This window comes from Pan paniscus, chromosome 4, assembly GCF_029289425.2.
Source record: "Pan paniscus chromosome 4, NHGRI_mPanPan1-v2.0_pri, whole genome shotgun sequence".
NCBI classification, from domain to species: domain Eukaryota; kingdom Metazoa; phylum Chordata; class Mammalia; order Primates; family Hominidae; genus Pan; species Pan paniscus.
In genome coordinates this window covers 27,001,239-27,026,967 of record NC_073253.2, presented here as the reverse complement: position 1 = coordinate 27,026,967, position 25,729 = coordinate 27,001,239, and the positions used below count along the sequence as shown (strand labels likewise).

Here is a 25,729-nt window from a genome sequence, read left to right as displayed (position 1 = left end):
AAATGGAGAAAAAAGTATCTCTCCAGAGCATTATTCAACATAAAGCTCATGAAATAATTTGCAGAGGCACAAGGTTCATCCTGCCTAGGCAAATTAAACAATTTTGTTAACCCTGATGTCTTTTGTTAGAAGTGAAATTTATGATAACTGTGTTGGCTCTGTACTACACAGCACCCAGAAGCCTTTGTTTGCTCTCAGCTAGAGCTATTTATACCCCAGGATATTGATATTCTGTTACTTAATCAAAAAGTACAACTAAAAATAAATATAAATGTCACATTCTTTTGAGTATGCAAAGAGAAAACAAAGGAAAAATAACAAGAATTATTTATAAACATTTTGAATATATTCTTCATTTTTTCCAAAAGTCTTTAATTTTTGACCAATCATTATATTCAGAAGATGTAAGAGGCGATAAAACTTGAACACATTCCTTATTAGATTGTATATTTGTCCAGTTTCACTTAAAAGTAAATTTGGATATTATTGATGGTGGGATTGAAGGAATAACATACTTTTCCCTGTATTGGCATATCTTGGGAAGATATTTGATGTTGCTGCCTAGGAAGTGTCATGATATTCATGTTTCTGTCCAAAGATGGGTGGAGGAATCATCTAGGAATAAATTTGGAGATACACGTTGTTAGGGAAGCAGGAGCTTAGGAAAGCTGAAGTAATGCCATTTTAAGTAAAACCCCATCTTAAAACTAGCAAGGCACATTCCTTGCCAGTTACAACCCATGGTCCTAAGATGTTTATAGCTAAGGAAGCAGCTTAGTAATGCTTGCAAGGACAAGCTCCTACAACAGAAAGTCCAGATGTTCCAATACCCATGACAATATATGCTTTCAAGATAATTATAGTTATGCTTTGATGTCCTTACACACTAAAATGTCAAGGATATAGTTTTCTTTAAATCAATAGAATAATAAATTTTGTCACGCTGTCAGCCCACCCGCACGTAGGCACAGCTTAGTTTAGTCTTTACATTTTTCTTTTTTATATAAGAACAACTTAAAACAAAGGCAGTGCATTCCTCCCCTTGCTTTCTAAAGATGCCCTCCTCTGTAACAGACTAGCTCTCAATAAACTATCTCTTCCCGCTAAACTCTGGGACTCCTTGAATTCCTTTCTGTGTGAGATCCAAGAACCCTCTCTTGGGGTCTGGATCAATACCCCCTTTTCTGGTAACAATGTCAAAGGACACAGTGGAAAGACAATTCTGGAATGTCATTGTGTGCAGAAAAAGAAGGTAGCTGGCCAGAGGATTGCTTTATTTAAAAAAAAAAGAAAGAAAAAGAAGAAAAAATAGACTATTTTTAGAGCTATACGAAGTTTACAGAAAGATTGTAAACGAATTATACTCCTTCCCCCATGCTCTCCCCACCCCCAAACTGTTTTCCTCTTATTAACATCTTGCATTGGTGTAGTACCCTTATTACTACCAATGGACCAATATTGATACATCATTGGGTACACTTTTTAGAGGCAACAAATTCCAGAGTTACGTAAATCAGTGAAGCTATTTAGGGATAATAAGTAATTAATAACAGCATTTTGAAGAGCATATTGGATGAAGTCAAGTATTATAGAGACTTTTTACTAATTCAAACTAGTGCAGCATGAGATTAACTTTTCTGGGGCTTCTAGGAAAGCAGATTCCTCCATTTTCTGTGGTATCTTTCAAAAGCTAGTCCTCTCTTTCTTTTTTTCCCTTTATTTTAATTTAATTTAATTTTCTAGAGACACAGTCTTGCTTCATTGCCTAGGCTAGACCTCTCTACAGTCGTTTTACCAGGACAAGAGAAACCAATTTTAGAATGAAGATGATGATGTACAAGGCAGAGAAGAGAGACCAACAAAACAAGAAAAAACAATAAATCAATTTTATTTTGATGTCTTTAAGTCATTGAATCAAATTTGTCCTGAAGCTTATACTGTACTACTTAACAATCTGTTGAACCAGTAAATCCTCTTTATTGTTTAAGCTAGTTTCAATTGGATTTTCAGTGCTTGCAATATAAAGCATTCTAAATGATATATAATCATATTAAAGGTAACTCCATAGTTTTGTCATCCTCTTGAATGTTCCTATCAGGCATTGTTATTGATAGACATCCAGATCAACTGCTCCAATCAAAAATCTGTAAACCGACTAGGCAAGCTGCAACCCATGTGCAAATTTCTTCCCTAATTGTCTATGTTTGTGACTGTGTGTGCTGTCATATGTGTATTTACTCACAATTGTTGACTGTGCTGGAAAAGATCATGGCATCTGAAGGAACCATGGTAGTACAACCGAAGTCCCAAGACGCAACGATATTTTGAACATTCCTTACACCACTTAACTTCACAAAAAGGCGCAAGAGAGCTCATTGCCTAACACAATTTGGTGTGAAAAATAGAGGGGAGTACATATAGCATGATGCTCTTTATATAAAGTTAAAAACACAATTCTTCAACTACTGTTTATAAATTCCCAAAGACTACATAAAAAGAAAAGCACTGGAATTATGAAATAGGATGCTGAATGATGGCTCTTTCCAGTTGATACGAACCACAAGGTTAGTTACAGGTTTCCGCCATGGTCCTGACTTTTGTCTTGTGTGGTGCTTTTGCAGATGCTTATTACATTATTTAAAAAAAAAAATTAAATAACATCTTTAAAGATTAGAGAGGAAAATTGTGTAAAACATACCCATATATTTTGTTTCCCGTTTGGAATTAGACAATTTCAGAAATTAAACACAGTACATCAATAAAGGGTCCTAAGTAGAAGATGTGTTTCCAAAGAACTTTTCAGATATCTCATCATTTTCTGGTTCAGCTCTTCCTTCTTCCTTCACAGCATAAAGGTTTTTCATTGGTTTGTGTATTTGCTTAAGTTGGAACATGGCAGGTAATGGCTAACCATGTTAGATTAGTCGAATCAAATCCCATACATTCTTCCCTGCTCTACTGTCTCCCAGGAAGCCTAGGAATATATTTTCAGTGACTAATGCTCTGAAATTCTTTTATTCCTGGCAAAATTAACTGATTTAGTCATCTAGTTCTTTAATTTACAAATTACAAATAGCTTCATCATGTATAATGTCAGAGAACATTCTAAGAACAGTTTGGACCAAAACTTTTGACCAAACTAATTAGCTCAGTTTGTCTATACAGCAGATTAATTACAATGAAGAATATATCTGGATCTCTGACAGTCTGTCCACCCTAGAGATGATGCATGGATGTTAGTGTTGGTGGTCAAGACTCGCTGTTCTTAGTGTCTAGACAGGGTCTAGGAGGGCAAGACCGCAGCGGGATCTACAACAGACCTGTAGCCCCAAACCAAACTTCATTCATCTATACTTCTACATATGTTATTTGTTATGAAATAGTCTTTTCAGCCACATCTGCATGTGAGGATAGTAATCAATGTCAGCAGAATTTTTTTTGTAACAGATAATTACATATGTGCATTCATACACACACACACATACACACACACACAAACGTAAACATACATTTAAATTTTTTTCAGAAATCATCTTCTTTCTTCAATAAATCATTCTTCTTTGGGCACCAAAACACCAAAAACCCTCTTATGTGATCCCAAACAAGTTGTTGTTTTTTCAAATCTAGTGGGTAATAAACCCAGTTTCTAGTATTGTAATAAGGTCATATATGAATATTCATAAAGTCATGTCATGCATTTTAGGCAAGCAAATGGCAGACTTGGGATTTCTCTTTTGACATCCAAGTATGAAAATTACTCTCTCTATTTCATTTATAAAATGATTACTATTCCTCTAACACTAACTTTTAATTTACTTATTAGTGGTGAAACTATTTTTCTTTTGTGAATTAAGAATAAAGTTGTTGAGCAAAAAGTGGATTCTTGCTGAGAAATGTAGGACATTCAGGAAAGACCTGCAGTGTATTATGACTTGGTTTAACTACTAAACACTAATTCAGTTTCAACAATAACTCTCATTAGAGGATTTAATTTCTTTTGAAATACATATGAGAGGTTTGGATATTTTCTTCTTCACATATATTTGAGTGACTTATTTAAAAAATATTTACAGTTCAGGTACATTTCAATTCCTTAAAAATCGGTGTTTCAGAATGACAAGAAGGATTTAATTAAGTTAAATGTAGTCTATTTTCTCACTTGTGGCCTGCATGTATCAAAGTCTTAGCATGATTATTAGAACTTAAAATTGAGAAAAGTGTTCTAGATTTGCACTGAAGAAAATGTAAAGGCCTTTTCAATATGTCTAGTTAATAGATGTGAACAATAGACTTGTACCTGCAGTGCATGAATGAAGGAAAGTAGCTTATGTGGGGTGCAAGAACAGGATCACTGAGGGTCTTGTGGGTCAGAAATGGAATTTTAAAACCACTCCACTGCTTCAGAAGAAAACGATATAAAGAATAAAGTCATAAGATGTGCTCTGAGGCTGGGGAGTGAGCTAACAACCTGAAGGCAACCACCTTCAAAAGCTGTGCAGAAGTGCTCTCAGCCCACTCTCTAATGTATTCCAAGGCTAGAGCTTGGCTTCTCCACCTACTGATCCTCAATTCTCACGAAAATACAACCAAAGGACTTTGCTGACCCTGAAACTGGTTTGGGGCCCCCGAGGTTAAAGTGTAAGGTTAAAGAAGTTCTAAGTCTAGACACCAATAAATAATGACCTGAGCCTCATAAATCAGCATTTTTGCAAACTGCAGCAGGCTGTCTTTGGTTTCTTAAGCCAGCTAAAACTTTAGGCAGGCTTAGTTCATGGAAACTGTGATCACCTCACCTCAGACTACTTTTTAGAGTTGTTAAACTGGAATAGCATGATTATGTTTAAGGAAGTCAACTTTTTTGTTTAACTATGGGGGACATCTTTTGTTTCTAATCAGTAAATTAATAATTCTAAGTATTGATAAAAAGTTATTTAGGAAGGGTCTCCCTCACTAATAGGATTTGTGTCCCACTGCTGTTCAAAATGCTTTGCTTATGCAACACTGTTACAGTTAGTGCTTCAGTGATGGTCAAACAGAAGTATTTGTCAGTGATTAATAAATCAAAGCCATTAAGGATCTGTGGTTTTCATGTATTTCTTGCTTTCTAGGATTAGTATTAAATGAAATAAATAAGATCCCTTTTAACTTGGAGGAAAGACTGAAATGATCTGATATGGACAAACTAAAGACACAGTTTAGACACATCCAAATATGCTGAAAATGAGATTAAGAGGAAGAGTTTTAAGTTTCTTTAAAAAACGAAAGCATTTATGTTTGCCTGATAGTGATTTCAAAGTTACCCTCAGAGCAAAAATTTGAGGAAATATAGTAACTCATAAGAGTGATCATTAGCTACTGGTAAAATGAATAGCATAATCCAGTTTCTGGCAAGAGATGCTCAACCATTTGATATTTTGTATTTTCATGGGAAAATACTCATTTCTGGATTACAATTGAGTTTGGAGAGATTTTTGAAAAAGCAAAGTGCTTTTCATCCATGCCTTGGTGTGTCATTTTGATTTAAAAAATAGCCCCTCAAGTAAAATTTAGATATTTTTCCAAGAAAGTCATGTCAGCATATTTTCTAGCAAATTCAAACCATTTCTTAGAAGTACACTCATCAGTATTAGCAATTATTAGTAATAATGGCAACTAAATATTTATATGAACAATGAGTGCAATTATTTACCTTTAAAATTTACTTGTAATCAAGCAAGCATACTCTTTACCTAATATTAAACTGTGCACTGGTGAGTGAACATTTTTTCATTTAATATCCTTATTCGCATTTTTCTTGATGCTTATTTGTATATTTCTATTGATGTAATAGCTTGCAAGAAAAAGAGCTCATGTCTCTGCCTGAAGGTGAAATCTTATGAATATGCAAATGTTTTGATGAGATGAAGTTTTTCTTTGGAATGGAACTGTTCCCTCTTAGGTTATACTGAATATTAGCCATAGCTTAGGACACAAAGCACATGAAGACTGAGTTTTTAAAGAAAAAATATCTGAGAAATAGTTGCTTTCTAGTTATAAAACATGCTCTTGTTGTTGAATCTGGTCTTCTCAATTTAGCTTAATGCTTTGTTGTAAAAAAAAATGCCATTTAATTTTTATTGCATAGAAGAGTAGTGAACCAGTAATATGAAAAGAAGTATGGATTGTCTGCCCTGTATGTTGCCCTGTAGTTCTTAAAATGCAAATTCTGGAGGCACATCTTTTAACAGTTTTAATTTAACCTAGTACGATGTGTCCAGATGACTTAAAATGTTCCTTTGGTGAACTCTGCAGAATAAACCCAGTTTTTTATAGTATCTTTTTCTGTAAAAATATTCTACTGATGTTCAATTTCAACTCTAGACAAAAATCTTGTGCACAAACCTCAGTAAAGTATTAGGTTGAGAACTTAGTGAGATAACAGCACTGGCTTCTGAAGCTATTATTGGGGTCTAGACAGGCTGAGTTCTCTATTCAGGGTTAGATTGGCCCTCAGCTGGAGAGGACTGCCTCACTTTCACTTTTCTCCAAACACCAAACCAGTGGTTCTCAAACTTTGGTTGATATCAAAAACACCTGGGGATCTTGATAAAAATACAAAAGTCCATGCCCCATCCTAATTTAATGAGCCCAGGTCAGTGTTCTTTTCTGGCTCTCTGAGATTCTGATATACACGAAAGTTGGGGAACCACTACACTAAACAAAAGCTTAAAGGAAAATATTGGGATAATAAAAAGAAACCTATGAAGTCGGTTAAGCAGTTTGAAAATATTTGAGGTATGGCTACAGTTAAATACGATGATTTTTTTTAAAGAGAAAAAATACTTAGTATAGAACTTAATGAAGCAACAATGAAGTCATGTCCTTCTTCCTCACATTAAGAATTTGGAATCCTTCTGAGCTTTAAACTAATAAAAATTTACAGTTAAAGAAAGAGATTAGGCCCTTGGAAGTTCCAAGATACTGAGTCTAAAAGTGAGGCAGAGATTTGGAGAGTTATTAAAACACCAATCAGGATAAATTAGGACAAGAATATGACCAATTAAAAAGTGTGAAATCCAGCCGACCACATTTCACCCTTAAGGAAAAACTTAGGGTGAAATATGCCTAAGAAGATATATAGGCATATTATATCTATATATGTAGATATATATAGATATATATATCTATATCTATTATATAATATATATAAATATAAAAAGAAATATGCCTAAGAAGATATATAGATGGCAAATAAGCATTTAAAAAGATGTTCAACATCATTTATCATTAGAGAAATAGAAATTAAAATAGCAATGAGATACCACTATACATCTATTAAAATGGCTAAAATCCAAAAAACTGTCAATACCAATTGCTGGCAAGGATACCAAACAACAGGAACTCTCATTCATTGCTGATGGGATGCAAAATGGCATAGCTACTTTGGAAAACAGTTTAATAGTTTCTTATAAAGTTAGCATAGTCTTACCATACAATCCAGCAACCATGCTCCTAGGTATTTCAACTGATTTGAAAACTTATGTCCACACAAACACTTGTATATGAATGTTTATTCATAATTCCAAAAAATTGGAAGCAATCAAGATGTCCTTTAAAAGATAAGTGGATAAACAAACTGTTGTACATCCATACAATGGAAAACTATTTAGTAATAAAAAGGAATAAACCATTAAGCTATGTAAAGACAAGGAAGAATCTTAAATGCATATTGCAAAGTGAAAGAGATCATTCTAGAAAGCTATGATTCCATTTATATAACATTCTAGAAAAGGCAAAACTATAGAGACATTAAAAAAAGATTAGTTGTTGCCAAGGGCTTTGGGTGGTAATGGTTTGGGATGTTGATTAGGAGAAGCACAGGGGAATGTTTTAAAGTGGTGAGCTTCTTTTATATGTTACTATAATGGTGGCTACATAATGCCATGCCTTTGTTAAAACCCATAGAACTAATGTTATGGCAAAAAGAATAAAACAATATATGCAAATTTAAAGATATTTCAGAGATTGGAGGATCCCAGAATGAAATGCAACAGTGACATAAGAATCTAATTGTACTGCAATTATATGAAATAATCTCACTAAACGTAGTTGAAGAATCAGTTGCTGACCTAAGGAATTTGAAAATGAGTGGAATCTGTAAGACTAATGGCAAAAGCAACTGTACATAAGCACCTTATTATAGTTGATCAAGTAAATTTTCCCATGGGGGTATGAATACATACACACAGCATACATGTATACTGGAATTGAAAAGTTAAGTAAATGGATGATCGCTATGGTTTGAATATGTCCCCTAAAGTTCATGTATTGGAAATTTAACCCCAAACGCAACAGTGTTGAGATATGGGACCTTCAAGAGGTGATTAGATCGTGAGAGCTCTGTCTTCATAAATGGATTAATCCTGTTATCATGTGAGTGGGTTAGTTGCCATGGGCGTGGGTTCCTTAAAAAAGTGAGTTTGGCCCCCTCTTACCTTCTCCCACACATGCTTCCTGGCCATGTGGTGACTTCTATCATACAACATAGTAAGAAAGCCCTCACCAGATGTGGCCCTTTGATCCTGGACTTCCCAGCCTCCAGAACAATGAGGCAAATAAACTTCCATTGTTTGTAAATTACCCAGTTGGTGGTATTTTGTTATAGTAACACAAAATGGGACTAAGACAATGATGGATGGTGGAAGCCAGGTTTCTCACCCACTGGAGTGGGAGCTTACAGATCAGCAAGTGTAACAGGCTAGAATGATCCATATGGTAATGAATTAGAGTTGGAGATTTCAATATGAAATCATGTTTAGCTTAACATAGACACAGATGAATAAAGGAAAAAAATTAGAGGTATGTGCATATATACGTGAGTTAGTATACACACACATACTTCCTCATTTCACCTTCCCTTTTATCAAACAGCCTAGAGGCAAGGAAGCCCCAGAAGAAACTAGCACACCTAGTACCCAGATTGTGTTTTGTAATATCATTCTCCAATGAAGGGAACCAGGGCTCCTTGGGGAGATGGCTGATTCTAGAATTGAGGTAGAAAATATACAAGATAAGTGTGGAGTATCTGGTAGTTCCAGAAAGTAAGGAAGTGCTCAAGAAACAAAAACAGAAAACCACAATGGGCATATGTCAAAGAGATATAGGAACTAGTTAGAGAGGCTTCTGCAGGCTTTACAGGAAGCACAGAGCTGGCATCTGCTTGGCTTCTGTGTAGGCCAAAAGAAGCTTACAATCATGGAGGGAGGCGAAGCAGGAGCAGGCGTATCACATGTTCCTGCCATGTGATTTCTGGTTCTTATAAAATATTAAATCCATGAATTGACACTTCTGAAGTTATTTAAAGAAATTTGTCATAGGCTTTGAAATTATAAAGACAGCTCCAAAAATATTTTGAGTAGTTGCAACAACTTTGAGCTAAGTGCCTTACTTCTTAAGGTAAAAGCTCTGAAGGAAAACATTCATTTGATGTTTAAGTTTTGGTAAACTTTATTTTAAACATAACAAAATGAACATTACAGTGAACTTACGTGAGTAATTAGTCAATGTACCTAGCATAAAAAAGTGAAGCAGTTATCTAAATAATTGCTTTATTTGATCATTTCTGCTTGGACTTGTTTCTTTTGTATTTTGCAACAGAGTTATATATGCACAATGTAAAATGTAAAATACATTTATAAACCTTGCTATAGAAAAATGGAGGTTCCTGCCTTCTCTTTCTCTGTTCTATTTTCTCTTCCCCAGAAGCACTTCTATCATTTTTGACTGATATTTTGATATTTACCTTCATGTCTCCAAATAGGATGCTTGCATAGCCTCTTGGTTTTTTTTTTCACAGCTTTAGGTGTTATCTACAGATCTATTGCAATAGACGTTGAAGATCTAGCTTACTTCCCCTCCCTATGTCCCTACAACACATACACAACTTTTCCATTTCTTCATTCTGTATGTATACTTATACCCCAATTTAGTGTTTACATTATTATGACCATAGTAAATATTATTCATGTGCCACGTGTCTGCCTATGTCATCTAGTAAATAGCTGTGCCATGTAGTCAACAAGTATTTCTTTTCCTTTCCTGCACAACTTTTTGGATTAATTATTTTATATTATTGTTTGTTTTCTTGGTTTTCCCTGACTTGTTTATCACTAATGCAAGCCCAAACTCTGTCAACTGTCTAACTTTCTCTCAAGTATATTAAGATGCAGTACATATTCTATCAATTTCTTCTCTTATTCTCAATTTCATCTTATGGAAGAAATCTTTCCGGGTGTGTTGCTTTGTCAACCCTGCATGATGATAGTTTGGGATCCTCCTTTACCATCATCTTGGGATTCCCTTTGCCTTATTCTTATGCTGATTATCCTTTGGTTTATTCTTTGGTTTTGTTTTCTCATCTTTTTAATGGATGACAAAACTTTGTACTATTCTTTGGTTTTGTTTTCCCATCTTTTTAATGGAGCAAATACTCAGTCATTCTTCTGAGAAAAGGTACATGGGCAATAATTGAGATCGTACATGTCTGAAAATGTCTTTATTTATCCTGAAATTAGATAGGTAGGTTTTCTAAGTATAGAATTCAAGGGTAGACATCATTTTTGCTTTATAATTTTAAACACATTGTTCCATTGCCCTTGACATTGAAGTATTGCTATTTAAAAATATAATGTCATTTCCATCTCTAATCTGTTTTGTGACATGAACCCTCTCATCAGAGTTTCCTGTAGCCAACAGTTTTCTCGAAGTCTGGTGTGGATCTATTTTCATCATGTATGCTGGCATTTTAATGAGTTATTTCAATCTGGAAAATCATATGTTTCAGGTCTGAATAGTTGTCTTGTACTGTTTGTTTAATGATCCCCTCCCCTCCTCTGATAGCAGAATTCTAAGATTACCCCCATGATTTCTGCCTTTATAGAAACTCCTCTCCTTGAGTATAAGTGGAAGTTTGAACATCTAACCAATAGAATATGGCAAAGGTATCATCACTGGAGGTTGGAAAACTGGCTAGCCTTACGCAGAAAACTGAAACTGGACCCCTTCCTTACACTTCATACAAAAATTAATTCAATATGGATTAAAGACTTAAACATAAGACCTAAATCCATAAAAACCCTAGAAGAAAACCTAGGCAATACCATTCAGGACGTAGGCATGGGCAAAGACTTCATGACTAAAACACCAAAAGCAATGGCAACAAAAGCCAAGTTTGACAAATGGGATCTAACTAAACTAAAGAGCTTCTGCACAGCAAAAGAAACTATCATCAGAGTGAACAGGCAACCTACAGAATGGGAGAAAATTTTTGCAATCTACCCATCTGACAAAGGGCTAATATCCAGAATCTACAAATAACTTAATTTACAAGACAAAAACAAACAACTCCATCAAAAAGTGGGCAAAGGCCACCATCTGGGAAGTGTGGAGCGCCTCTGCCCGGCCGCCCAACTGACTAGGAAGAGAGAAGCACCTCTGCCTGGCCGCCCTGTCTGGGAAGTGAGGAGCGCCTCTGCCTCACCCCTGCACCATCTAAGATGTGGGGTTTCAGAAGAAAGTAAAAGTAGATGTATATGTTCAATTTGCTATATTTACCAGTAAATCTGTTAATGTTTTACTTGAATAATTTTCTGATTTTTCAGAGGAAAAGATACTTCAGATAACTGCTTTAGATAAAAACAAGCCAAAAACCCACCTGCCCTATGTTTTCTGGGATTTATATAAGAAAGTACATTCATTTTGTTTTTCATCAAAGCTTTGACTCAGGTCAGTAAGTTGATTAATCAATTTTAGAAAACAATTCTTTTCTCTGGGAAGATTTAAAAAAAATTGTCAATAAATATATGGACTTTGAAAGAAGTAAATACCCTTTCATTGATAATTAATTTTTCGTGCTCACATAAAACCAGCAACTTCCACCTGCAAACAGATTATTTTGGAAGACTGTTGCCTGAAGCTGACATTTCTTTCTGTTAGCACTGGCTTCATTCCAATGTTGACAGCCTAGTCCGTCAATCTGGAAGAGCCTCTGACAAAAGTGCCGAAGAACCAACATTGTGTCTGTCTTATTTTTTTTTTTAGTACTTATTCACATAGAAAGTATCCAAGACAAAATTCAAGCTAATTTGTAGATGTGAACAAATGTTCATAATGTAAGGCATTATTCCCTAAAAATAATTGTATTTGGCAAGTTCAAAGTTGAGAACATCATCAAAAAGATGATCACAACTGCTATTGAAAAATGTATGTCTCTAGGAGCATTTCAAACATCTGTTGAATTTTCCCAATATTCCTAACATTGGTAGAGATGACTCTGCAATATTTGTTTATGTTTTTGCTTGAAGAACTCTTAGGAAATTCACCTCCCTGAGCAAAGAGTCCCAATATTATATTTGAGGGACGTGCTCCAAGTCATAAATCTCCTATGTCTCTGTGTAATGTCACTTCCTTCCGAGAGGCCTTTCCTGCCCATCCTATCCAAAATAGTTCCTGGCCTGAAGCCTACAATTCTCTTTTGCTTCCTTTATAACATGTATCTGAAATTATGTTGCCTATCATTTGACTCCCTTTAACTGTCTAGATACCCCCTACCAGAGGTAAACTCCACAAAGGCAAGGGCGTTGTTTGTCCTGCTTTCTCTGCACCCCAGCTCCAGTACCGTAGTCTTTACATTTCTTCAGCCTGACTGCTTCCCCAGCTGTTCATATTACTTGCTCCTTCACATTCTTCCTGCCCCAGTTCACCTTCTCAGAGAGACCTCTTTAACCACAGTGTCCAAAGTCTAATGACTATCTATTTCCTTCAGGACCTTCAGTTGCAAGAGATCAAAGGTGACTTCAGTTGGTTAAGCAGAAAGAGAGTAATAAAAAGATGTTTTGTGGTTTACAGAATTGTTGAGAGGGCTGGAGAGCTAGGCTTGGGCTCAGCTTCTAGAACAGCATCTAAAGCTATATTGCAGAAGCAGAATTTATCTGATGAAGGAGTAATTCTGGCTACCAAAGGCAAGTTGGCTGTTTTGTGCCCTATATTATCTTGTAGCCCCAGCTACTATTACAGGAGGGAGGGAGATAGAGAGTGAGAAGGAGATAGTGGGAAAGAGTGCTGGAGGAAGGGAAAGAAAGAGGAAGGGAGGGAGGGAGAAAGAGAAATTACCTGAACTATCCTTCCCTTTTGCATCAGTAGCCTCTAATTTAAATTCTAGCATGGCTGTATTATTAGTGGAGCCTAAGTAAAATGCCTGTCTCTAGCTGGAAAAAAGATACATAAATAACTCCTATGGGGGAGCTAATCTTTGCCTAACACCAAAATTCGTGCATTGGAGCATTCTTAAAGCATTAAAAAGTTGACAGATGAGTCCATTATAGTCCCATTCGCATCACTTCATTCATTTCCTTCCTACCTCTTATTAGAATATTTAAATGCCCTGTTATTTATATTTATTTTTATTTTCACTAGATTACAAGCACAAAGAGGATGGGCATTTTATTAGTTTCCTATTGGCTGTTGTGAGAAGTTACCACAAATTGAGTACCTTGAAATAATACAAAACCTATCATCTTATAGTTTTGGAGATCAGAAATTTGACACAGGTCTCACTGGGACAAAATCAAGATGTTGTCAAGGCTGTGTTCCTTGTCTTATTGCTGCTCCTTCCACTTCAAAGCCAGCAACAGTGGATTGAATCCCTCACATTTTTTTTTCTTTTTTCTTTTTTCTTTTTTTTTAATGTAGACAGAGTCTCACTCTGTCACCCAGGCTGGAGTGCAGTGGCGTGATCTCAGCTCACTGCAACCTCCACCTCCTGGGTTCAAGCAATCTTCTAGCCTCAGCCTCCCAAGTAGCTGGGATTACAGGCATGCGCCACCACACCCAGCTTCTTTTTGTATTTTTAGTAGAGATGGGGTTCCACCATGTTGACCAGGCTGGTCATGAACTCCTGAGCTCAGGTGATCCACACGCCTTGGCCTCCCAAAGTGCTGGGATTACAGGTGTGAGCCACCAAGCCCGGCCTCACATTTTGAATCTATCTTTCTTTTATCTCGTCTTTCTCCCAGCATGAAAAAGGTTCAGATTTTAAGGACTCATACGATTAGATTAGGCCCACCTAATCCACGATAATTTTCCCATCTCAAAGTCCATACACTCACATCTGCAAAGCCTTTATTTTATTTTATTTTATTTTATTTTATTTTATTTTTTGACAGAGTCTCACTCTTTTGCTCAGGCTGGAGTGCAGTGGCGCAATCTAGGCTCACTGCAAGCTCCCTGTCCTGGATTCAAGCAATTCTTGTGACTCAGCCTCACGAGTAGCTAGAATTACAGGCATGCCCCACCATGCACGGCTAATTTTAGTATTTTTATTAGAGACGGGGTTTTGCCATATTGGTCATGCTGGTTTCAAACTCCTGGCCTCGAGTGATCCGCCAACCTCAACCTCCGAAAATACTGGGATTACAGGTGTGAGCCACCACGCCCAGCCTACTTTTATTTTTAAAGACAGGGGTCTTTCTATGTTGTCCAGGTTTGTCTCAAACTCCTGAACTCAAGTGATCCTTTCACCTCAACTGGGACTACAAGTGTGTGCCACTGTGGCCAGCTAAAGACTCTGGCCATTTAAGGTAACTATTCTCAGGTTCTGAGAGAATAGTGCACAGACATCTTCGGGAGTCAGGATTCTGCCTACCACTGTAACCTTTTCTGTCTTCACTGTTTTATCCCCATTCTTAAATGATGCCTGCCACACACTCAATAAATACTGATGGGATGAAGGAACCTAGATAATAGCAAAGTTGCATCAGCTTCTCTGTGCTCTCTGTGCCTTACACTCAGTCGGACTTCTCTGGGGCCAAGTCTGGCAGTAGAGGGGGATGTTTAAAAGGCAAAATTCTATTAACAGCTTGTTGGGAGAAAAGATGAGTGTTGGGAGAGAAGCTGAGGCAGGGCTTGCATGTCTGCTAGACTTGCTGGTTCCTTGCTTCTAGCACTCCTGTTATCTCAAGCAGCCATATGTTTCTCATTCACTTGATACACTCTTTCCTTTCAACCCCCACATCCTGACCACCTGTTTGTTTGAGCACCAATAAATAGCATGGGATCCCAGAGCTTGGGGCCTTTGCAGCCTTCACACTTGCGATGGCCCCCTGGTCCCACTTTCTCTCTCAAACTGTGTTTTTCTCAATCCTTTGAATCACCCCCACGACCTGGTGTTGGGTCTGATCACCCCAACAACAGCCCATATGGGGAATGGCTGGCAGGGATGCTTCACCCAGAATCATTTTGACCTGGAATGCTGGGTCTCATATTTTCTACTTGTCCTGGCTATCCAAGCCCATATCATTGGCAGGCAGATGTAGATCATAGAAAAATCCTTGGAAACTTGGGGGTCCCAGTAATGAATGGGAATCTGAGACAGACCAATCACACTCTTACAAACCAATTCAAGGTACTCTGAATTCAACTAAACCATGGCACTGTGACTGCTCAGACAACTGAACATGTGTATTCAGTATATTCCCCAACAAAACCCTGTAAAACATCCTCGTGCATGTGCCGAAGTGTGTGGGTGGACTGAGACCACACAGTTATCATGGCATCTCTTCCCAGAAAGTCAATTTGAATACTAGCAAGTATTTTAAAGGGCATTGCTTAAATGTAAGACAGACATGAGGTCAGGTGCAGTGGCTCATGTCTGTAATCCTAGCACCTGGGGAGGCTGAGGTTTATGGATCACTCAAGGCCAGGAGTTCAAGACCAGCCTGGACAACATGGAGAAACCTTGTCTGTACAATAAATACAAAAAACAAAAATTAACCTGGCATGGTGGTGAGTGCCTGTAGTCCCAGCTACTTGGGAGGCTGAGGTGGGAGGATGCTTGAGCTGGGAGGTTGAGGCTGCAGTGATTCCTAATGGCACCACTGCACTTCAGCCTGGGCGACAGAGCGAGACCCTGTCTGAAAACAAAAATGAAAACAATAAAAAACATGAACCTGTTATGGGGTAGTATATAATAATTGCTTAAATTTTTAAGGAAAACAACCACAAGATTTTAAAGGCATTTCAAACTTCCTGCCTTGACTTACCCTCAACAGTTCTCTTGTTCCCTACCATCACTGGTATAATTCTGTTGTTGGAGTTTTGCCACTCAAAACTTTCTCCTGTACTACCAGTTAGGGATGCTTTGGTAGAAAATGTTTTTTAAAAAAACTGTTCTAAACCTACCTAAAATATCAGCTATCTGGCTCATGATATGGTCTGACATAGAACAGACAGAAAGACTGTCCTATGTCAGACCATATCATGAGCCAGTACATATAGGAACATATAACAGTCTTTCTATCTTTCTGGGGCTAGAATGATCACTCATGAAAGATTACTAAGAAGTGATAGTTTGCAGACCTTATTCAAGGTTGATAAAATCCAAATTCTTGCCTTTTGGGTCTCTGAACAGCACCATGGTGGCTGGCAAGAATAAGCATCTTATGAAAGGTGGCTAAAAGGAAGCCAAGAAGAAAGGGGTTGATCCATTTTCTAAGAAAGATTGGTATCACGTGAAAGCACCTGCTATGGTCAGTATAAGGAGTATTGGAAAGACACTAGGATTCAAGGAACAAGAATTGCACCTGATGACCTTAAGGGTCATGTGTTTGAAGTGGGTCTTGCTGATCTGCAGAATAATGAAGTTGCATTTAGAATAAACTAGCTGATTACTGAAGATGTTCAGGGCAAAAACTGCCTGACTAACTTCCATGGCATGGATCTTACCCATGACAAAATGTGTTCCATGGTCAAAAAATGGTAGACCATGACTGAAGCTCATGTCAATGTCAAGACTACCGATGGTTATTTGCTTGGTCAGTTCTGTATTGATTTTATAGAAAATGCAACAATCAGATACAGAAGACCTCTTACGCTCAGCACCAACAGGTCTGTCAAATTCAGAAGGAGATGATGGAAGTCATAAACACAGAAGTGCAGACAAACGACTTCAAAAAAGTGTTCAATAAATTGATTCCAGACAACATTGGAAAAGACATAGAAAATGCTTGCCAATCTATTTATCCTCTTCATGATGTATTCATTAGAAAAGTAAAAATGCTGAAGAAGCCCAAGTTTGAATTGGGAAAACTAATAGAGTTTCATGATGAAGTTAGTTGTTCTGGAAAAGCTACTGGGGACAAGACAGGTGCTAACGTTGAATGAGCTGATGGATATGAGCCACAAGTCCAAGAATCTGTTTAAAGTTTGATTTTAATAGTGGCAAATAAAAAAGCCTATTTGTCTGCAGCCAATTAAGTTGACCGAGCTCTTTTCCTCATGGGGGCTTGGTGTGCAATGGCTGCAAACAGCAGATTCCTTGGTAGTGCATGCAGCCTGCTTCTTGTATGGGTTGCCTCTAAGGGACCTTGAAGGCAGCCCTTTCCAGTGTATGTTCATGTCTCTGACCTTATGCTGTCCCAGTGTAGGCTGTAGAGAGGTGTGCAAGCTGCCTTTGGAAAGTTTCAGAGTATCATAGCCTGGGTTCATATTGGCCAAGTCATCAGGTCCATCTGCACCAAGCAGAACAAGGAGCATGTGATTGAGGCCCTACACAGTGCCAAGTTCAAGTTCCTGGCTGCCAGAAGATCCACATCTCAAAGAAGTGGTGCTTTATCAAGTTCAATTTGAATGAAGTTGGAGACATGGTGGCTGAGAAGTAGCTCATCCCAGATGACTGTGGAGTCAAATACATCCCCAATTGTGACCCTCTGGACAAATGACAAGCTCTGTACTCATGAAGGCTTCCACTGTGTGGCCATCTCCTAATGCCAACCAATAAATCCTATCCATAAAAAAAAGAGTTCTATTTGTGGGGAAAAAAAATCCAAATTCTTTAATAAGGTTTCAAGTTCACAGATTCCTGAGTCAATGAATTTGACACCAAGATCCTTATGCAATAAGAAAGCAATGTTTCCTTGGTCACTCCTCTCCTACCTTTCTCTAGACACCCAAACCCCTAAGGTAACCATGAGCTTTTCATGGTGGCATCATTCCATGGAATTCTCAGGTCTCTAATCTAGTGCCGGACAGTAAATGAGTACTCGATATTTGTTGGCATTGGATTCTGGGACACCCTCCCCACATTCTTCATGTTCTAAAATGACCTCTCGCTTTTTTATTGTTCTTTCTCTGTTTTCTGCCCTGCAACCTCACCATGAACAATAAAACTGAGCTGTCACTAATATCCTCCCATAACAGAGAGCCAAGAAAATTGATTATTCATTTAAAGTAATTCTTATTAAAATATGAATGGCCAGAAAGTATATTAGCTTATATTTTGAAAGTAGAAAAGATATTCAAATTATTTCATTCAATATGGTAGGAATTACATCTGTTTTGTTCCTTCTCAGATCTCTAATCCAGTGCCTGACAGGAAATGAATACTTGATATTTGTTGGTTGACTCGGAGAATATTTGGAGATGGTAGCTTTGAGTAAGGAAGGTATCTTAGTAGTCAAGTTTTTCTTTCACTGCCTATGTTTTTACTTATTTTGGCAGACATACAAATAAGGCCAATAGTTTTGTAGTGTTGATTGTTTTCACTACTTATAGCTAAAGATTTCCCTCATCTATGTTGTTGCATAATTTTAAATATATGTTAGGGTTTTGCTTTTTGGGGGAATGAATGTTTTGACTTAGAAATTTCTCTTCCTGCAAAAGATGTTTTAAAATTTTTCTTCTAGACCTGTTTGGACATACCCTAATAAAAGAATAAGCTCACGAGTGGAGAATTCTAATGCAATTCTCTATAGCATTTAACACATGGCAAGTGATCAATAAACACTGGCTGAAATGATTTTTTTTTTTTTTTTTTTTTTTTTTTTTTTTTTGTGACAGAGTCTCACTCTTTTACCCAGGCTGGAGTGCAGTGATGTGATCTTGGCTCACTGCAACCTCTGCCTCCCAGGTTCAGGTGATTCTCCTGCCTCAGTCTCCTGAGTAGATGGGATTACAGGCACCTGCCACCATGCTCAGCTAATTTTTGTATTGTAAGTAGAGACGGGGTTTCACCATGTTGGCCAGGCTGGTCTAGAACTCCTGACCTCAGGTAATCCTCACAGCTTGGCCTCCAAAAGTGCTGAGATTACAGGCATGAGACACCGCGTCCAGCTGAAATAATTTGAAAGGCAATGTGGTAAGATCCAGAGCCTAAAATAAAACTCCAGGTTCTCAATCCAGACTCAGCCAATTGTGTGATCGAGTTCAAGTCATTTAACTACTTTGATGAGTGGTTTTCTCCCATTATTTCCGCATCCTGCTCCAAGCCCACTAACCTGTGAGGCTTAAGATCTTCAATTAAAGTTGTACTAAATTGTTTTTCAAGAAGATAAAAATGTCAACAATGGTACAAATTATACAGGCTATAACTGTTACACTTCCAGAAGGAGATTTAAGATGCAATACATAAAATATCAGCTACGTGGTTGCAATGAGCAATGATAGAATTTAATTTTGTTATATTTTCTGATGAGCTCATCCATGTTCTAGGTAAAAGCTAAACACAGAAAATAACATGGCCTCATGCTTAAGGGGAAATGTGTAATAGTGCCCACTGGGGAAATGGAACAATCGAGACGTGGCTCTAACAGTGACCTTGCTTGCCAGGCCTTTCCTGCCCATGTTCTCCTTCCTTTGGTCATCTTCTTCTTCTGGGGGTATACTTTCACTGGCAAGGAGTATAAAAAGCTATTACAAAAAGAAACCGGTAAAGTAATAAAATACTGACCCAGTGGGCAAGGGAATGAATTCTATCACTACAGAATGGTGTGTGGGAAAATATGTACAGGCAGGAGATGAATAAAAAGAGGCACTGTGCCTGTTACGAACTTGAACAGGGATTTTTAAAAACCCTATCATCTCACTTTTTCCCTGCTTTATTTTTCTGGATATACCTGACAGCTCAGAATTCCTCAGTGACTCTTTTTAAAAATTTCACATATTTTTGGTTCATCTTTTTTCCCTCCCTTTCGCAGTTTTTAAGCTCTCATCCTAACTTAAAAAATTAAAAATAAAAAAGAATCACAGGGCTGGAGCTGGCATGTAACTCTTTGTCAGAGAATCCTCAACTTCTCTGCATTTGTGTCTCTTTATCTGTATAGTGGGCATAATAATACCTGTCTCAACTATGAAACAAGAACATGTGGCTAGCAAGTGGGAGGACATGGGCAAAAATTAACCTCTTCAGTGGCATCATCACTATCTCTCCTCTCAAATCTCTCCTCAACTAGGTATAAGACTAGTTGCATGCCTCCAGGGCCCATGTCTTTTCATACTTTTCTATGGCCACATCCTCTTACTTGCCCACCCTGTAAATATTATTTTGTCTGTGCTGCCATCCCATTTTATTTTTTCTGTTTCTCTCCTGTTTTTAGTTCAAATGAACTAATAGCTTGTCAGTATTTACAGTCTATTTATCAATAATTTTTTAAAGCCACGTATAATTCCATTCCTGTGTGAAATTAAAATGGCTATTCTAATTCTTTCTTAAATTGGAACCATGTGAAATTTTCTTTAAAACCTATTAGTCATATTTACATCATATTTTTTAAAATTAAGCTTTCTTATTAATCACATTTACAAATAGGAAAACTTGATTTTAATGTTCTTATATATTCACTATAGTTACTGATTTCCTCTTTGCTCTAACTGCCCTCTTTTGAAATTGCCCCTAAAAAAACACCTTTAGTGTTTATACACATAGAGTAGGATAAGTAGAACCAATTCCCCAAACTCCTAAAAATTTCTGTAGGAAACATATTTCCTTCACACTGTCCACACCAACTCAGTACTATGAAAACATTTTTTTCCTTTCATCTCTACAATGTGAAGAAAAAATAAAAATTAAAAGTTTGGTTCCCACATTACTTCAAGAATATAATTTTTTCTGTTAGATAAGGATCCCAAAATACTTCCTACAACATAGCCCCTACTGTTCCTTGTTTAGTCCAGACTATTGTTTTAAAGAAAGCAAATTAAACAAAGCTATTGGTGACAATGGACTGGAGTTCTCTGATGCAAAATTATAGATCTCAGGAGATATTTCAAATATGTCTTACCTAGTTGCTGTTTATCATCAAACATACCCAAATGTTTGTAGTGTGTGAATATTTTAAAACAAACCTAGCATAGTGTCTGAGTACAGAGTTAAGTCAATAGTTTGGAAACATCCCTTTGTTTCTTTATATGCATTTAGCTACTGCTATACCTTTTTCAATGAATGAAGCAGACCTGAGCACACACAATAAAAGAAAGCAAAAATTACCAGGTTTGGACTTCACTTCACAGCTGGAAAGATTCTGTTGAGGCTGCCAGCAGGGGATCTTGCGTATTAATACCCTACCTGGAAGAGCTGACATGTTGGAAATGAGATTAACACCTTCCTGTTTTTACATTAACTAAGGCTAAAGTGTCATTTGCCTTATTGGGAGAAAAAAATTTAATACTGAAATGATGGGGTTGCAAACAAGGTATGGTTTTAAGAAAATGTTAAACTATGAGGTAGGGTTTTTGTGGTGGTGGTGGTGATCCTTTCAAGATAAATACCTGTACAAATAAAAGCCAAAACTATCAGGACAACTCAAAAGCTGAACATAAACACATGTAGCACAACAACTCCTTTTCAGGCCAATGCTAATTGATACGGTAAATAACTTGTCAGACTGCTTAAAAAATAAAAATAAATGAATACACTATGTCAAAGAGTACTGATGCTTAGGTATTTGTTGCCAATTCCAGACTAGCCAAGAAACAGAAGAGCTAATATAAATGATTTATTCATTCAGATATAAGATAGCACTTTTTAATTCTCTCACTTCACAATTCATCTAGTTACATATTTACTAAAGATGAGCATTTAGATGAAAAAAATATTAAAAATTCTAATGTGAGGAAGCCTCAAAATCATTGTCATGTATAAGTGGGAATGAGTTGGGAGAAGCGGGCCAGGAGTAGCTTGACATCTCCCTCATCCAGACATGCTCAAAACAGGTACTGGTGGCCTTTTCTCAGGCTCAGAAGGCTGAGCTATCATCCATACGTATGTCATCTTCAGTTGATTGAGTCGCTCTGCTGTGCCAGGTCCTCTTGTAGGAGTGATAGAGAAACCAGAAAGGACAGATATGTTCTTTGTGCTCCAGGCCTCCTGGTCTGGGTGCAGACAGACATCAACAGTGGCTAGAATACAAAACTAACTCCAGTGGGTGAGAGAGGAAAGACATAAACATCCTCACTAGGAGCCCTGCGGGAGAGAGAATAACTCTTCTGGGAGGATCTGGGAAAATTTCCTAGAAGAGATGTGGTGTAAGTTGGATCCCACAGAATGGGTAGGGTTTTAACAGATGGGAAGGAAAAATGGTGGAGAGGACTTTCTAGGGAGAATGGACCAATTCATCATATTTTGACACCACAATCACATAGAGAATTATGGTGAAATAGACACCCAAAATATATCAGTGAAAAATATGTTGTTATGGAGATTATAGTCAGTAATCCACTTTTTTTTTTTTTTTTTTTTTTGAGATGGAGTCTCGCTCTGTCGCCCAGGCTGGAGAGCAGCGGCATGATCTCTGCTCACTGCAACCTCCGCCTCCTGGATTCAAGCCATTCTCCTGCCTCAGCCTCCCGAGTAGCTGGGACTACAGGCGTGCACCACCATGCCCAGCTAATTTTTGTATTTTTAGTAGAGACGGTGCTTTATCATGTTGGCCAGCATGGTCTTGATCTCTTGACCGCATGATCCACCCGCCTCAGCCTCCCAAAGTGCTGGGATTACAGGCGTGAGCCACCGCACCCAGCGAGTAATCTACTTTTTAAAAAAACTATACATGTATACTGAATATACAAGTGATAAGAAAGAGGAATAAAATCGGCCTTTATTCTGCTTGCTAAATGTCTACTATTCAAGTTTTAAGAATTACACGCACTGGTAGCTATTGTTTCTATTCATTTCAGAGCTTCTAATTGCTGCTATGGGGTCTCAATGAGAAAGAAGGGAAGTGGGGAGGAGGCAATGAAAATGCATGAGATTTTCAGGAATGCCAACAATGTGAAGTTGGAATCCTACTCTAACTACTTTCATTCATTCTTCCAAAGGTGACGGTGGTCTGTTGTGTTCAAAAGGAGCTGGAAGAGGAAAAGCAGTTTTAAGATAGCCCAAGGGACGGCAACTTAATGCCTCCCTAAGGAGAAACCACATGGGCTGTGCTGGTGGAGAGGATAATAATAGCAATAATAAAAATAAAAAAGAGTGTAGAGGTGGGGTGGCAAGGGTGGGGAAGGAGTCCTGATAACTTGGAATGAGGTGGGAGGAAGAGGTGGAGGTAACCTTTGCAGGTGTTTAAGGAGGATTTGTAAGGGATGCAAAAATAAGGACAACTGAAGCTGTGAGGCGGGATACAGGAACATATCCAGTGAGCTCCCAGGAATAATGGAGAGCACACATTGCATCATCAGGATCACTGAGACCCGAATCCTCTGGGGAAGTCATGTCTTTTTTGTACTAGATGTTTTGAAGCTTGAGCTGGGGCGGGGGATGAGGTGGGGAGAGTGAAAGAGGAGGGGAAAATCACTGGGAAAAATTAAGCAGTCTGAAAGGAGGGTAAGATTATGAAGATAAATGTTTACATCTCTGCTGCATTGTATCTCTTGAAATGAAACTGTTTTTGAATAGTGCTGCATCTGTACTGTAAGAACGTGGGCATTGTGAACAAATTGACTGCCTCAGATGATTTGACACATTTTGATTTCTGCTTAGGAAAATATCTGTTAATCCTATTAGATAGAGTAGGAGAGGGTCCTGAGCAGGAATGCAAAAGATCAAATCCTTCCCCATCTTGTGCACACTCTCCCAATGCCAAGGTATTAAAGTCTCAGCTATTTCCAAAGACCCGGTGCCTCATCCCTGACCTGCTTGGCATTACATCAAAATCCATTCTTCTCCACCTTCCCATCCTTGCCTGGCACTAGCTAAAATCATGACAAAAGTGGATGGCTGCCCTCTTTCTCTGGCAAGCTAAAGCAGAAAAGCGATCTTATTTTATGCTTTCCTCTTCACATAATTTTGCTTCCTTTCTTCCATCCTTCTTCCTATTCTTTTCTTCCTTCTCCCTCTCTCCCTTTTTTTTTTTTTTTTTTTTTTTTTTTTTTTGTCTTCTTTATGTGGTTTGCTGTTTGCTAATATCCAACTCCAGACCATTCTTTGTGTTTGGCAAAGGAAGCAGTTTTATTGTTTGGTAACTCCAGGGGGGATATAGTGTCTATGATGTTGTCTAGGCCAAACCTCCCCCAGGAAGGTTAACTACCTCTACCCTACTCTCAAAAGGGAAAGGATGGCAACCACACACTTGAACACCAGCCATTCTCTTTCCTGAGAAAGTGGATCTGTTCCTGCCCAGAAGTACTTTTTCTTTCCACAGTGGTGTAACTCAATGTTGCAATGCAATTAATTTACTGAGATCAGGACAAGTTATCTGGAATCTGAATCTATAGAGTGCACATTAGGAATAAGGGCAACAGAAGACAATTTTTTTCCTAACGACTTTCTGAGAAAAGGTTCTTCTTGGAGCAACACCCAAGTCTGATCAAAGAGTCTGTTCATCTGTCTCAAGAGCCAACGCTGAAGCCCAGCATGGAGCTAAAAATATGCACTCACAGTCCTAGAAAATTGTATTCATTAAACTCTACCTACAGGTCCTCACCCAGAATCTGCTCTATGCCAAAGCAGCGTGCTGCTGTTAATCCTCCTTTATAGATTAGGCAGTAAAATAAAGAGGGTGGGGCTGAAATGCAGGGGAAGTCTGCACACGTGTTTGGAAAAGAAGAAAAGGAAAAGCACAGGGAATTCTTGTTCTCTCCTTCATGTTCCGAGTTGCCAGGGTTGTCCAGACACCACCGAGAGACACAGGGCTTTTTAGCGTTCACTGTATTTTCACTTCCACCGGGTAAGTGCTACATGTAAAATGGAAATTTAGAGACAAGATCAAATAAATGCCTTTCAAACTGTGGCACACTGTTATTTTTGGATCCCCTCCTTCTTTGTGTGTTAAGAAGGGAATAATAATAATCATAGCTGACATTGAGCACTTACTATGTGCCAAGCACTGTGGTAAGTTGTTATTTACATAATCTCATTTCATTCTTCAAGATCTCTGAGCTAGGTGCTTGTGTTGCCACCATTTTGCAGATGATGACATTACAGTTTAGAAAGGCAAAGTAACTTGAGCAAGTAAGTGGCAAAGCTAGGATTTGAACCCCAAGCTTCCAAAGCCTTGCTCTTAACGTCTATGCCACAAATATGCCATCTCTAAATACTTCCCTTAAAAGTATGTTTTTTGGTTTTCATTTATGATTTTGGTGACTGCTCCTTAATAACAGTTCCACTATTATCTTAATGTTTACCATCTTCTGCAATCAAGTGATAGGGTTCCTTGGAAGCCGGAAGTGTGTTCTTCCTCACCTTTGTATCCCCTGCAGCTCTTAAAGCAAAGTATCTTGCACAGAATAGGAGCTAAATAATTATTTGTTGAAATGCACTTTACATTATCTCTGTATCTAAATAAAACCCATCTAAACAAGTCCACTTCCCAAACATTGGGGTTTTCCTCCTCTTTGTAGCCATCCCTTTCTTCTTGTTTTGTTTTCGAAAGGTTGATTTTGAACTGGAGGGACATTGCAGTTGTCTTCTCACTTAGCGGGATTT

General features: G+C 37.8%; 1 long non-coding RNA gene, 1 other non-coding gene and 1 pseudogene across 2 annotated transcripts in view; all 3 read left to right on the top strand.

The window, feature by feature from the left end:
• The window catches only part of LOC103786802 (uncharacterized), a 168,164-nt gene that overhangs the window by 96,384 nt on the left and 46,051 nt on the right, over positions 1 to 25,729 (top strand). The gene's annotated exons all lie outside the window — the stretch shown is intronic.
• On the top strand, positions 16,449 to 17,361 carry LOC106634758 (small ribosomal subunit protein eS1-like; annotated as a pseudogene).
• Positions 17,276 to 17,411, top strand: LOC112439958 (small nucleolar RNA SNORA70). Its single transcript, XR_003028176.1, has one exon. It is a non-coding gene; the product is annotated as a small nucleolar RNA SNORA70 (small nucleolar RNA).